The 14865-nt window shown below is 36.7% G+C and overlaps 1 protein-coding gene across 1 annotated transcript in view; it reads right to left on the bottom strand.

Moving 5' to 3' along the window:
- MALRD1 (MAM and LDL receptor class A domain containing 1) overlaps nt 1–14865 on the bottom strand; it is a 567689-nt gene that overhangs the window by 182373 nt on the left and 370451 nt on the right. The gene's annotated exons all lie outside the window — the stretch shown is intronic.

Raw genomic sequence — 14865 nt, 5'->3', positions numbered from 1 at the left:
AACTGATATGAAGTCTAATGATAATATTTTATAGCTTCGAAGTGATATACATTAAAGGTCTGAAACTATCTTTATCAAATTCAACAAATTAAATAAAGCTCAGCAATTCCTTTGTTACATCGATTAGTATGGGTTCAGGATAGGGTGTCTGCGGTGGGGGTAGGTTACTCAAGGTTAGGGAGTATTTTCATGAAGGAAGATAGTAAAACTCTACAGATTTCATAAAAGTGCATTTCCAGAGTCTTTCCGTAGTCATCCCCATAATACAATAGCTAAAACCTCAATAATTTCCAGAAATAATTTACCAGTAAAATGTAGTCTCAATACGAAGATTGAGAGAAGGCATCTAAAAGAACAGCCAATATTTATTAGATCGTGGGTATCAGTAAGGTGAAGAATGAAGGGTCGTGTTCTTTGAGTGATTTAGAAACTTTGCCACATAATTTTAATTAACACTAGTGAGAATTGACAGTTAACCCAGAGAACTACGTGGACATTGTTTAGTATGCAAGTCTATGCATTGGAGATTATTTTTCTATGCCACAGGCTGTGGAGTCATAAAATTACTCCACAGAGGATATGGGTTTTGACTCATAATCTAAATAATTGGTTCTTTAGTTTAAAAAAAAATGACTGAAATAGACTCCATCTCTAAATGAGGCTTATTACCTTAACAACACAGAACAGAAAAAACATGAAGAGGAATCAAGTCAATGCTCTGAAATATAGTAAACTGAGCACAAACCAGAGTATCTATGGTATATGGGTTGCACGGATTAAAAATAAAAAGAGACTGCAATTCTAAGAAAAGTAGATCTTCTTTAAGACAAGAATATAGTCAGTCAGACTGCTGTTAGCAAAAACAGCATGGTAAATAGAAGAGGAACATTATTTTAATGAGAATGTCTTGCATGTGTTTAGCCATTTTCAATTTCTTCATTTAGCCAAAATGATAAAGGCAGTACCTATTAACCTGGTCAACAAATACATGAAATGAAAGATAATCTCACATATACTATAGTTAATGATATGAGAGTGGAAAGAGCATTGGTGCTCATAAGAGCGAGTTGAAGATGACCTGCTGGCAGAATACGGCACATGAAACAGACTAAATATTTATTTTAGCTTAGAAAATAAAGGTTGACGGAGTCCAAAAGACCTAAAACTAAAACATGATAAATGGAAAAATCCTAGGAAGAAGAAAATGTCTGCAAAATAATGTAGCCATAAGAATCGAATACTTAATCCACTAAAAGCACGAGGAACATATAGGACTAATCCACTGTGGATTTGAATACACTGTCCCCAAAGTTAAAGTGACGTCCATTGAAAACTCACATTATTCTCCTTTGAAATAGAATTTACAGTAAAGAAATCCTTGCCCGTATAAATTTGTATTTGGACTAAAACAGCTTTGTGCACAGGATTCATTACATAGAATTAGATATAATCATTCTACAGATTATATTTGTGGATACACACTTGTTTTATCATCTCCTTCAAGTGATGATATTCAGTATGCTCTGGGATTTCAGACAGTAAATTTCACGTGGGCACACATTTTTGGCACCTTTATTTCTCATGCAGAATATTACCACATGAAGGACATAAAAGACGTGATGGCAATGGCCAGACTCCCCCTCACTGAAGACCATGTTATTCAGGCTCCTTAGGCTGAAGGAGACTGAATAACCATGACCATGTCATGTCTCCTTAGGCTTCTCTTCACTGTGACAGTTTCTCAGATTTTCCTTGTCTTTGATAACTTTTACACTTTGGACAGTACTGGTCAAGTATTTTGTAGGATTTCTATTAGAATTTGATTTTTCCCCCTTATAATTTAGGTAGGATTATGGGTGTAGGGGAGGAAGACTACAGAAGTAAAGTGTTATTTTCATCACGTCATGACCAGGGCACGTACTATGACACAACTTGTCACTGTTCATGTTGACCTTGTCTACCTGGCTGATGTAGTTCTTGTCATATTTCTCCACATTAAAGTTACTTTCTTTTTTCTATCCCTTTAAATACAATATTTCTTTGGAAGGAAGTCACTGTGTGCAGACCACATAGTGGAGAGGAGATCTATGCTTCCCTCCTTGAGGGTAGAGAATCTACATAAATTAGTGTTCTTACATATGGGAGATTGGTCTTTTCCCTCCCATTTATATATTTATTTAGTAATTTATATCAATATGGACTCAAGGATATTTATTTTACAATTTGAGTCATAATACAATGCTACTTTACTTTTTTATTGCTCAAATTGGCAAAGGGGAGCTCTTTCCGTTGGCTTCTATGTCCCTTTGACATGCTACCATCAATGTAGCCTTTTTTTTTTTTTTTTTTTGCACACTGCTTTCTGTTCTAACACCATAAGTTGCCTCAGCCTTACCTTGTATTTTTCCCAGCCCAGTCCTAGAATCAGCCATCAGCCATTTCTCCAAGCAGCCCTGGTTCCTTTTATTGGAGAATGCTGTCGGAAACCAAAATCTGGGTACTAGGTTGCCCCCTGCTACTGGGGTGTCATTGTTTCTATGCTATGATGACTTGAGGAGTCATGCCATTTTTCAATTACAGAAAATGATCAATTTTATTTCTTCAAGTACTATCTTTCCCTAAGTCTCTGTTTTCTATTTCTGGAACTTTTTTTTTTTAACATCTTTATTGGAGTATAATTGCTTTACAATGGTGTGTTACGTTCTGCTTTATGACAAAGTGAATCAGCTATACATATACATATATCCCCATATCTCCTCCCTCTTGCGTCTCCCTCCCACCTTCCCTATCCCACCCCTCTAGGTGGTCACAAAGCACCGAGCTGATCTCCCTGTGCTATGCGGCTGCTATTAGAAGTGTTAGATTCACTTATTCCATCTTCAATGTCTCAATTTCTGTTCATATTTTTCTTTCTCTTTACCTTGCTGTGTTGCATTTTGGTGAGTAAGCTCACGCTTATTTGATGATTTATCCTTCAACTGTGCCTCTAATCTGTTTGTTTAACTTTTGCATTGATATTTATTTTCAGTTATAATTTCTGGAAGTGAAATTTAATTATTTTATTTAGTATCCTGCCTATTTTGTTTTATGCTTTCCTTTTTCTGTATTATGATCCCAATAGCATGTGGTCCCAACAGCATAAATTTACACTGGCTTCATGCATTATCCTTGAAGTTTCAGTGGTTCTAGAAATTTTAATATTAATGTGTTATTTTTGAGTTCTCATTCTCACAGCATGTACTATCCTACGTGTGGTATGGCACAAGTTTTAGGGTTTTGGTTTCATGCTGGTAGCTCCTGTTCTGTTCATTTATTTTTCTTTAATTTTTTCCAACTTCCTGGACAGACAACAAATTTCTCTGGGCTTTCTCTGGAAAGGACCAGGCTTTATGCAAGGTTACATGTCTAGCTCTCCTATTCTGATATAGGGTTAAAACTTCCAGTCTCCAGATACCATTTTCTATGTCCAGGTTCCCAAGTCCTTTAAGCCCCTGGGAAGTTAGCTTTCATCTATGGTCTATGTTTGAGTCCCCTCTTTGGTTCTGGAACTGGTATATTTTGTTTTCTTTTTCAAATTTCAGTTTGGAGTATTAACAAGTGCTTTCTAAAGATATTTTTATATGTTTGTAGTGAGTGGAAAGCACATCCTATGATATGATTTTGTTAATTTTTCTGTAGTCTAACTTTCAATATAAATTTAATATTTAAAAACTTAAAACCTTATATCATGAATTCTAAAAATAATCTCAAGAAAGTCCCATAAAACAATTTTCTCCAAATCATGCTCCTTATTATAAAAAGAAACCCTCTGAAATTGGCATATATCATTTTCTTTACCTTGTGTTCCTATAAAGGTAAACATATATGAACATTTGAGTGCATTCATTGAAACAGAAACATAAAGATATATTTGTAGTGGCTAGAAGAGGGAACTTTTTCATAAACATAGTTTCTTTTTGTTTGTTAATATATACATTTTCCTTGTCATTTATCTGTTTTAACTTGTTAATAAATCATCTTTGGATAGCTTTTATTGTAGGTATGCTTCAAAAGTTTCATCATTCTAAGTAAAAGTTTCCCTCTAGTTAAAGCTGGTAATACTGGACAGTAAATATTGATTGCTAGTGGAAAGTCAAAATATGTGTGGCCAATGTATTGATCTGAACCTCCATTCTCATGAAAGCTCTGTAACCTTAGGTAACTCATTTACTATCAATCTCTAAATGAAAACAATGGTAATCACTCTCTCATACAAAGTACTATACCTTTAAATCTAGTGACATCATCCATTTAGTATCTTTACTTATTCATCCTAGAAACATATATTGAACAGTTGTCAGACACCATGGTGGATAGTTCTGACCATCAAAGAATTTATAATCCGGTAGTGAAAACTTATGTGTAAAACAGGCTGTTTAGGGCTGTAATGGAAGATATTTAATGGCTTGCTGTCAGAGGACAACAAAATATAGCCCTAGTTTGCACTGGTGTGTTAATAAATATTTAATACATTTATTCACCGCTGACCTTTCAAAATGCATATCATCTCAGCTTGTCATGTAGCCAATTAGAAAAAGAGGCCAGACCGCTCAACTGAGAAGAAGCAGGTCCTTTATAAGACCCCATTCATTTCAATTTCCTTATCAAGTACGTTTGGCCACATGTTGCAAATACGGAAGACTCAGTGTTATCTGAAGAATAACACTTGGGTAAAAAAAAAAAAAAAGGGCGAAATAGGCTCAAGAAAAAAATATTTTGGGAAAGATCACACACCTGAAATCTTCCTTCACAGATGAACTGCCTATTTCACCTGACGGCGCTCTTGTTCTAGAAATAGGATCGGGACAAGTTTGCAAATCAAAGGAAATCTCAACACTGCTGATGACTACATATCTCATGACCAGGATTTTTAAATGTCCAGAAAATAACAATAAACACCTTTCATATTTTCTATTCAGGGTGAGCGCTTAAATCTATCTTATGTTAGAAAGTTTGCTAGGTTTCAAGAAGGTCACTGCACATATCAGACAACTGAGAGCAACACATCTGAATGTGTAACCTCCATGAGCTCAGTGACAGCAAAGTTCAGTTTGTGCCCAAATTATCGAAGTGTTATCAGAGTTACTGGACCATGTCTTAGAGGATAGCAAGAGCTTAGGAAAATATAAAAAATGCAAATCCACTTGTGCTACACAGAGGCAAGGTGTATATGAAGTGGAAAATATCTTAAAGATCAACTTTTCAGCTTTTTAAGCAAAATGGTGACTTTATAAACTGATTCTATACTTGTCTGAAAGAAAATTATATATGTCAACCTCTCTTTTCAGACATGCAACTCAGATTTTTATCTTTAGCTTTTTTTAGATATGGATATATTTTAAATATCTAGTTTTCTAAATCATTAATTTAAAGGTTTAGACAAAAATCCTTTTTAGAAGGTTTACAATGAAGGAAAAGGAAATAATAAGAAAATAAAGCAAAATCAACAACAAAATTCAGAAGTGATGTATTTGACAATGACCAGTATGCTTTTCAGCTTGAAGAAGCATTTTTAGTGGGTTAGTGATTCAAAAGTCCTCATCCATCCCTCATCTCTTTTCAGGTCCTAATGCTCCATTAAAAGAACCCTTGCTTCGTTTTCTGGTAATTTCCTAACTACCATTTTAAAAGAAATGTTGACCCTTTCCATTCTGGATTTTACTTCTGCATCCGATACACCAAAAATGTCTTCCTTTCTGTGACCCTCAACTCCTTTAGCTCCTGGCCACCGTATTCCTACTACTCCATCACAGCTTAACCTTCCTTCTCTCTCTTGGTTCTTTTTCCAGTCCAGGCCTTCAATGCCAATGCAGCAAATTGTGACCCTATGTTCTTCTTTGGGCATCATATTTACTGTCATGATTTTACCTGACATCTGGGGGTTGATGACCTGATATCTACAACCCAATCTGTCCCCTTTCCTGAGTTTAGTCGCTTAGCATACATTTCCTGCTGGACTTCTCTATAACATAGCAGACACACTAAACGTGACCAAAAAATGCACTTTCTTCTCTCTTTTTGCCTCCTACTTTATCTTTCTCTACTTCTTGACTCACACTAAACCTCACAATCCTCATCTGTGGATGGTCCACAGAAGCATAACATCTTTTCTCACCTACTTTGGTCCTTACTCTTGTTTTTACGCCTTCATCCTGTCTCATCCGTGGGGTGGAGATGGCTGGCTGTTTACAACATATACCTTCAAATTTCTACAGCAGACAGTTGTTGCTGGGTAGCAGCTGCTCAGCCAGGCACTTGACTTCTCAACACCATATGCAACCAGGTGGGGCCACAAGGGTGAGTTCTAGCCAGTGGAGTGTGAGTGGAGGTGATATTCACCACTTCCAGGCAAAGCCACACAAACTTCCACGCACAGCTCATCACGTTCTTTTCCTCTCTCCGTTGGATAGAAACAATGTGATGTTCACTAGGGTGGACCTTGAAGGTCAGAGACTAAAGATCTGCCTGGGTCCCTGAATAAATGCATGAGAAGAGTGGTCCCCCTAATCTGTTCACTTGCTAACTACTGCAAGCTGAATAAGAAATGAACTTGAACTGTGATCTAGCTGTAGCCTCCCCTACTACAACTGGTATGCAATGAGGATGATTCTGTTGATGAATATGGTGGCTCTGACTCTTAAGGAGACTAGATTGCATGTCTCATCCTGTTTAAGTACGTTACATATATAAACTCATTTAATTCCGAAGATAGCTCCACAAAGCAGGTACTATAATTTTTTGTCTTATTAAAATTACTGAAGGTCACACAACTACATCATAGCAAAGCCAGAATTCATGCTTTGACTACAGCCTTTACTCTTTTTTTTTTTTTTTTGCGGTACGTGGGCCTCTCACTGCTGTGGCCTCTCCCATTGCGGAGCACAGGCTCCGGACGCACAGGCTCAGCGGCCATGGCTCACGGGCCCAGCCACTCCGCGGGGCACGTGGGATCCTCCCGGACCGGGACACGAACCCGCATCCCCTGCATCGGCAGGCGGACCCTCAACCACTGTGCCACCAGGGAAGCCCAGCCTTTACTCTTAACCAATAAACCCCATTCCTCCTCTCATCCTGCTCAAATATCCAATCCCATAAGCCATAAGTTAAGTGTTACTCTTTCAAAGTCCCATTTATCCATCCAGCTCTGCTCGTGCTCTGGATAATATCAATTATAGCACATGGTATTGAAATACAGTACACTGATATATTTCCTGTTGGATTTATCCACTATACAACAGAAAACTAGACATGTTTCTTCTGGGAAAAAAAGGAAAGAATCAAAGGAAGGAACTATATTGTACTCATTACTACATCCCTAATACATAGCAAAGATCCCAGGGACCTTTTGGTCATTAAGTAACATTTGCTGAACTGTGTTTAAATTTGTAAAATTGCCTGGACTTTACCACTACAATCAGAATAGGTGGTTAATTAAACATAAAATGAATTCTAAACATGCTATGAGTACTAAGGACTAAGAATTACATTGAATGAATTTAAACAATATTGGGCAAAATCATTCCTATAGAACTTCACAGTTAAAAATGGTTACAAGAAAACTGTCAACTCTTGAAAACTGTTTAGAGGATAAATAGGCTGTAGGATAACTACTGTCACTGCCTAAGATAATTTCTGAGATGTAATATATACTGTGAGCTTGATAGTCTATATAAGCACAGGTAATGATGCAATTTATTGGTTTCTACACAGAGAAGTAGGCCCATGGTGTGTGATGACACGAGACAAAGCAAAGATAATCTAAAGAGAAGTGAGGCACAGGAACCTGGAGTATTGAGACAATAAATACTCTTTGTGAGGAAGGCGACTTTGGTGTGAGACATAAAATTGTAAGGAAAGAAAAAAACTCACCCAAGGAAATCGTAATCATCATTCACAAGTGGCCCTTTATTAAGGATGTCTGTCTACATGCTGGATTCCAACTCTAGCTTGAAGAAGACCCATAATGGATGGAATATGTCATCTGTTTAGACCTAATTAAAATGTTCTAATTGCTGTATTAAGAGGGGAGTACACACTTTGCTCAATTTTATCTCCATTCCACTGGAGATGAGGTGTAAGAGGAAATGTGCACATCAAAGCACCAATGTCATATATATCTGATAGAAAATGGCACAGAAGGCAAATGCAATTGCTTATTTAGCTGTTGTCTCAAAATACTATTTGTTTTCCTTTGCTCAGGTAACTTTTGCATAGAAATTATACGGAAGTACTTGGGGATTTGCTCGAAATATTAATACATAGTAGGGATACACGCTTATTTAAATATGTTTTATAATAAATAGTTGATTCATTTTGACCACATTGAAAACAACTATTTTTACACATCTTACTACCCAAGTCAGTAATTATCATGTGTGTTTGCTTCTTGTTCTCCTACACCTACTATGGAGTGACAGAATAATCATTAAATTGAGAGGCAATGAGCTGTATTTCTGTTCCCACAGTGACAAACCTCCAAGTAAGCTGGAATGAAATCATTCAAACACTCTGGATCCCTAAAGTCTTTCCACTCTAAAGTTCTAGGGGTTTTGAATACTATCTCAAAGACACTTTCTTAGTTAATTCACCAGAAATTCTCTGGTTGTTTTTTAAAAATATAAATGCAAGTACAAAAATGCTGTAAGAAGTAATCTAAGATGATTATTTTCAGCCACCCAAAAGCACATTTCTCTTATGAGCTAAAATGTAAGATGAAAATTCCATTAAAATTGTTGCGCATTGGGCTTCCGTGGTGGCGCAGTGGTTGAGAGTCTGCCTGCCGATGCAGGGGACGCGGGTTCGTGCCCCGGTCCGGGAAGATCCCACATGCCGCGGAGCGGCTGGGCCCGTGAGCCATGGCTGCTGAGCCTGCGCGTCCGGAGTCTGTGCTCCGCAGCGGGAGAGGCCACAACAGTGAGAGGCCCGCGTACCGCAAAAAAAAAAAAAAAAAAAAAAAAAAAAAAATTGTTGGGCATTAAAGAGTTAAAACTTACTCATGTAGAATGTCTCAGCTATAGGCTGCCCCACTCCAATATCTATACTTCCACTAGAATGAAGAAATCAAGAGTTGCATAAAGCCCAAGAATTTACCAGCATTGATCCTATATAAATAAAATGTGGGAATAACTGGAAAAAACCAAAACAGTAACATTTTTACATACAAAATACCTAAAAATAATTAGGCAAAAAACTTAGTTTAATGAGATGGAGAATATGGGAGTGTGTTGAAATGTAGAGACATATTTCTGAAGTGTACATACCCCCCAAGAGCAGATTATGAATCATCTGTGTTTAATTTGTGAAAATATATCACATGGATATAAAACATGAATAGTTAGGGTCTTATAAAATATGTTATAGACTGATGTTCAAAATAAACACAAGGTGAATGAGCTTCCTGGTTCAAGGTGATGACGCAGGCTATGGCAATAGGTCCACCTTTAACGTGCACAGGATCTGCTGTGGACACCCCAGTCTGTAGGTACAATCCCATCTTCATCTCCATAGTCATCTTGTAGCTAACCTTGCAGCTCAGGGTATGCATACCAGCAGTGCAGTCCCTCCATGAGAAGACAGAACTGGGGAAGAGGTGAGGAAAGACCCCTGAAGCCAGCTTGGAGCTGCATGATCAGAGTAATCTGAGATTTAGAACCGGGAACATAGGCTCTGAGTGGGCATGTCCTTTTAGCTCTCAACAGACTCCTTGCCAAATGGGGTGGGGTGGGGCCTGAGGAAGAACAGAAAAGAGCCGGCTAATGTTCATCACCCAGAATCTCAGTGTGGTATTACATAGCTGATTGATCAAAGGAAAGATAACTGATTAAAGATAAGCCAACAGGATTATTGCATTTGGGATTGAATGTTGTACCAAGACACACAGAAATAGCAGTTCTGGGGGGCACAGGTGTCTAATGGGCACTTCACTGGAGCAACTTCCCACGAGCCCCTGTTACTTCGGTCCTTGGAGCTTATTCTTTTCAAGGATGGCTTACACAATTGTTTCTTCAATTCTCTGATCCATCCCAGAATCTTTAGAAAAAATGACCTCTACTTATTTGATTGGTAAAATTGGTTTCTAGTACATGCACTAAAAAAGGATATAAACTGTTAACTGCATCTATTATTACCCTATCTTGGTCGCACTTTAGGAGTGCTGCAACCATAATCAGTGATATGTGTAATAAAGGAAAACAATACCACTTCAAGGAAATATACGGCCTCCTAAAAATATAAGATTCTAGAACCTCATTGATATTGATACCATTAATGAGTTTTAATGAAGAATAAGAGATTTTGAAGTGCTGAGCAATCTGATTCAGACTTCTGAATTAGTTTGTCTTTTCTATTATTTGTATAGTAAGGTCACTGCAGGACACTGTTAAATAATTTTCAATTTACATGCAAATTCCAGCATCAAACTGTGATCAAGTTATGTTTTTCTGCATAAAATGAATACAAATAAGTCTAATCACCACATAATATTATCTTTGACCCTTTCCTTTGAACTCCACCATGTATGTGAGATGTATAAAATTTAATTTGCACTGTATTTTTGACATAATATTTCATTCAAATCTTCAGAATTTAATAAGTTTACTGTGGACTAAAGAAAAATATTTTGATGCACTTTTTAATTGTTTACAAAGAGTTTAGCCACAACAAAGAAACTTTATGATATTTTTAAACAAAATCTTAAAATCTCCCTGAGTAATATCTCTACCAGTTGTGTCATTTGGCTGAATTAATTAATCTGAGGCTCAGATTCCTCATCTGACGAATGGAGATACTGAAGTTCCAACATGAATAACAGAGGTGTATGAACATTAAATGAGATCATGTATGCAAAGTTTTCAGTACATGCTTGACATTTAGTAATTAGTTATTTAATGTTACTTTTTCCAAATTTTTTCTTGATTCTTGAGAACCTGCCCTCTCAGAACCTTAGTTTCTTTATCTATAAAGTGGGTTCTTATAAGATTTAGTGAAAGGACTTCCCTGGTGGCGCAGTGGTTAAGAATCCGCCTGCCAATGCAAGGGACACAGGTTCGAGCCCTGGTCCGGAACGATCCCACATGCTGCGGAGCAACTAAGCCCGTGCACCACAACTACTGAGCCTGCATGCCACAACTACTGAAACCTGCACGCCCAGAGCCTGTGCTCCGCAACAAGAGAAGCCACCGCAATGAGAAGCCTGCACACTGCAACGAAGAGTAGCCTCTGCTCGCTGCAACTAGAGAAAGCCCGCGTGCAGCAACGAAGACCCAACGCAGCCAAAAATAAAAATAAATAAGTAAATAAATAAATTTATATGTAAAAAAACCAAGATTTAGTGAAGGTAAAGCATATAAAGTTGGTAAAACTGTCATTGATTTAGAGATATTAAAAGTTCTAATTATTTTTGTAGTCATCCTAGGTCAGCATTCTTTCTACAACAAAACGCTTCTTTGAGGAATCATTAATAACATTTTACACTATTTCTAAATAGTGTTAGGAAATGCTATCAGTATTAAGAGATTTTAATTTTTCACTTACAGTGGATTGGGTACTGGTTTAATCACTTTGCAAGGATTAAATCAATAGATTTCCATAATAATTCAATTGTACAGAAAAGGCATAGAGTGGTGAAGTAACTTGTCCCAGGTCACACACCTGAGAAACAGTGAAGTTAAAATTCAAACTGAGCTAATAATTCCAATGCCCATCATGTTATATAACCTCTAAGCTATTGCTTTTCCAATCAAAATGGTGATGAAAGAATATAATTTAAATTGCATATCCCATGCTTTTAAGGAAATTTGAAAATGTTTAAAAGTATTTAAAAATACAGGATTTCTTGGAATATGAGATAATCCTTAGACTAGAAACACCTGGAAGCTCACTTGATCCACTGTCAAATTCAACATAATATTTAAATTGCTTAATACGTTGCATAAGTTATTTTAAAGATAAACTCACCAAATAGTACATTATGTCCAAAATAATAAAGCAGGACATGACATCTTGAGAAAAGATGTACATTTTAAGTAGCTAAACATTAAAAAATGATATAATTTTCCATAAAATACATTATAAAACACTGCAAAATACCTTTGTGTTAGTAATGTATTTTACATTTTAAAGTATTTTAAATAATATTGATAGAAAATCTTTTTTTCACTTCCTTTTTTTGGCAGTATGAGATTTTAGTCACGGAATTAAGGCCAACTGAGAGAAAATATCTACAATCTACAATTCAGTAATAAAATACTGAAATACATTTTCAAATGTAAGACTCTTCAAAGTCAGAAATGAAATGAATTCAGCCAACTGGAATTTATATTGAAATCTGGAGATAACTTCACGGGCTAAGGACTACCCAGGGCAGGAGATTTACTGGAGGTTCCCACACAAAACTGGAATCAATAGGGTTTATATTTGCAGCTTTAGAGTAAATGAGAAAGAAACCTGCCTCTCAGAAGTGGTGGAGATATAGATATACATGAATCACCTGAATATCTATCTCTCTATCTGTCTATCCATCTCTATGGATATATACCTATAGGAGATCTCCCCCCCCCCATATATATGTATGTATATATCCTGAATCTAGAATTTATACAGAATAACAAAAGGCTAACTGGAGCCAAGACACTCCTGAAAAAGAAAATCAAAATCAAGAGACTATATACTTCAGGTAACAAAACTTATTTAAACATTATAATAAATAAGAGGTGTGGAATAGCAGAGATAGACTCATAGACCAGAGAACATAATAGAAGACCTAGAATTGAACCCCATGTGTTTAGATATTTGATTTTTGGCAGACTTGGCATGTACATCAGAAGGGAAAGAATGGACCTATCATGTATTAGCAGTCTTCAGGCTAAGTTATGGGTGCACCAGAGAGTACATAAAAATTGTTGCAAGGGAGATAAAGGCATACAGTTTTAAGGAAATCAATTTCTAGATCTTCATTTCCAAATATGAAGCTTCCTGAAATTGATGTGCCAAGAATGCACCTATGATCATCTTGGTTCTACTTTACACACTCTTTCACAACCACACTCCACACTTTATAGAAGATAGAGCTTTGCATCTTTCCCTCTATTTGACATTCAAAAGTATACATGGGCAAGTTGTGATAGTAGAAACATGATAATGTTTAGCTCATTTAAAGTCTCACTTCTTTTATTCCCTATTTTCAAAGAATGTTTCAGCCTGATGGAGTTTCATGAGATTGAAGGGAAAAAATATTAGCATGAAACAATTTTATAATACAATGCTATTTACTAACAATGCATTCATAACTAAAAATAAAGCTATATTTTAAAATTAATAAATCTGAATATATAAGTACAAATATAGATAACTTTGATATTTTTAAGCTCCCATCGAAGTATGAAAGTTTGATACAAATTAGCATTGCTCACAGTGGAAGCTAGGGAAACATGCACATCCACAGAAAAATGACTGACGTACTGTTAATAGCCAGAAGTTAAATGTTCATTTCAGCATATCAGAAAGTTGATTCCCTGTAATGACATCACTGTGCTTCATGAATGAATGTGATGGCAGAAGCCATTGTTCAACAGAGTGCATCAAAAATCATGATAGAGGGGCTTCCCTGGTGGCACAGCGGCTGAGAGTCCGCCTGCCGATGCAGGGGAACCGGGTTCGTGCCCTGGTCCGGGAAGATCCCACATGCAGCGGAGCGGCTGGGCCCGTGAGCCATGGCCGCGGAGCCTGAGCGTGCGGAGCCTGTGCTCCGCAATGGGAGAGGCCACAACAGTGAGAGGCCCGCGTACCGCAAAAAAAAAAAAAAAAAAAAAAAATCATGATAGATTAAAATAATGCTATGCCTTAGAGCAAAGAAAGGTATGTTACTACTGAGATTACAACAAGCGAAGAAGAACTTGTTGAAATTTAGACACTTTTGCACAAGTATATTTGGACTTACATTGGGAATAAGGTATTTTTATAAATGTTTATATATTTGTATTTACATCTGTTTATTTTTTCTGATATAGCTGCTCAATGACTAAGCAGAAGGATGCCCTTATTGCTCATATTCATTCCTTTACTCTTTTTTAAAGTATTTGCTTAAAATTCAACAGCAAAAACACCAAATAACATGGACACAGGACTTGAAAGATATTCCTCCAAAAAAGATATACAAATGGCCAAGAAGCACTTGAAAAGATACTCACCATCACTAATGCAAAAGAAGGAAATGCAAATCAAAACCAAAATGAGGTGTGACTTTACACCCATTAGGATGGCTACTATATTTTTTAAAACCCCAAAGACAAAAAACTCCAGAAAATAACAAGTTTTGGTGAGAATGTGGAGAAACTGGAATGTTTGTGTAGTGTTGGCAGGAATGTAAAATAGTGTAGTCACCATAAATAATATTGAGTTGGCCCTCAAAAAATTAAAAAGAGAATTACAATATGATCCAGCAACTCCACTTCTGGACATATACATAAAACAATTGAAAGCAGGAACAAGAACAGATATTTGCACACCCATGTTCATAGCGGCATTATTCACTATAGCCAAAAGGTGGAAGCAAACCAAGTGTCTATCTTTTTCTTTTAAAGATTTTTCGTATGTGGACCACTTTTAAAATCTTTATTAAATTTGTTACAATGTTGCTTCTGCTTTATGTTTTGTTTTTTTTTGGCCGTGAGGCATGTGGGATCTTAGCTCTCTGACCAGGGATCAAACCTGCACCCCCTGCATTAGAAGGCAAAGTCTTAACCACTGGACTGCCAGGGAAATCGCCCAAGTGTCTACTGACAGATGAATGGATAAACAAAAAGTGGTATATACATATAATGGAATATT

Source organism: Lagenorhynchus albirostris, chromosome 1, assembly GCF_949774975.1.
Source record: "Lagenorhynchus albirostris chromosome 1, mLagAlb1.1, whole genome shotgun sequence".
Classification (NCBI taxonomy): Eukaryota; Metazoa; Chordata; class Mammalia; order Artiodactyla; family Delphinidae; genus Lagenorhynchus; species Lagenorhynchus albirostris.
This window is presented reverse-complemented; position numbering and strand designations above follow the sequence as displayed.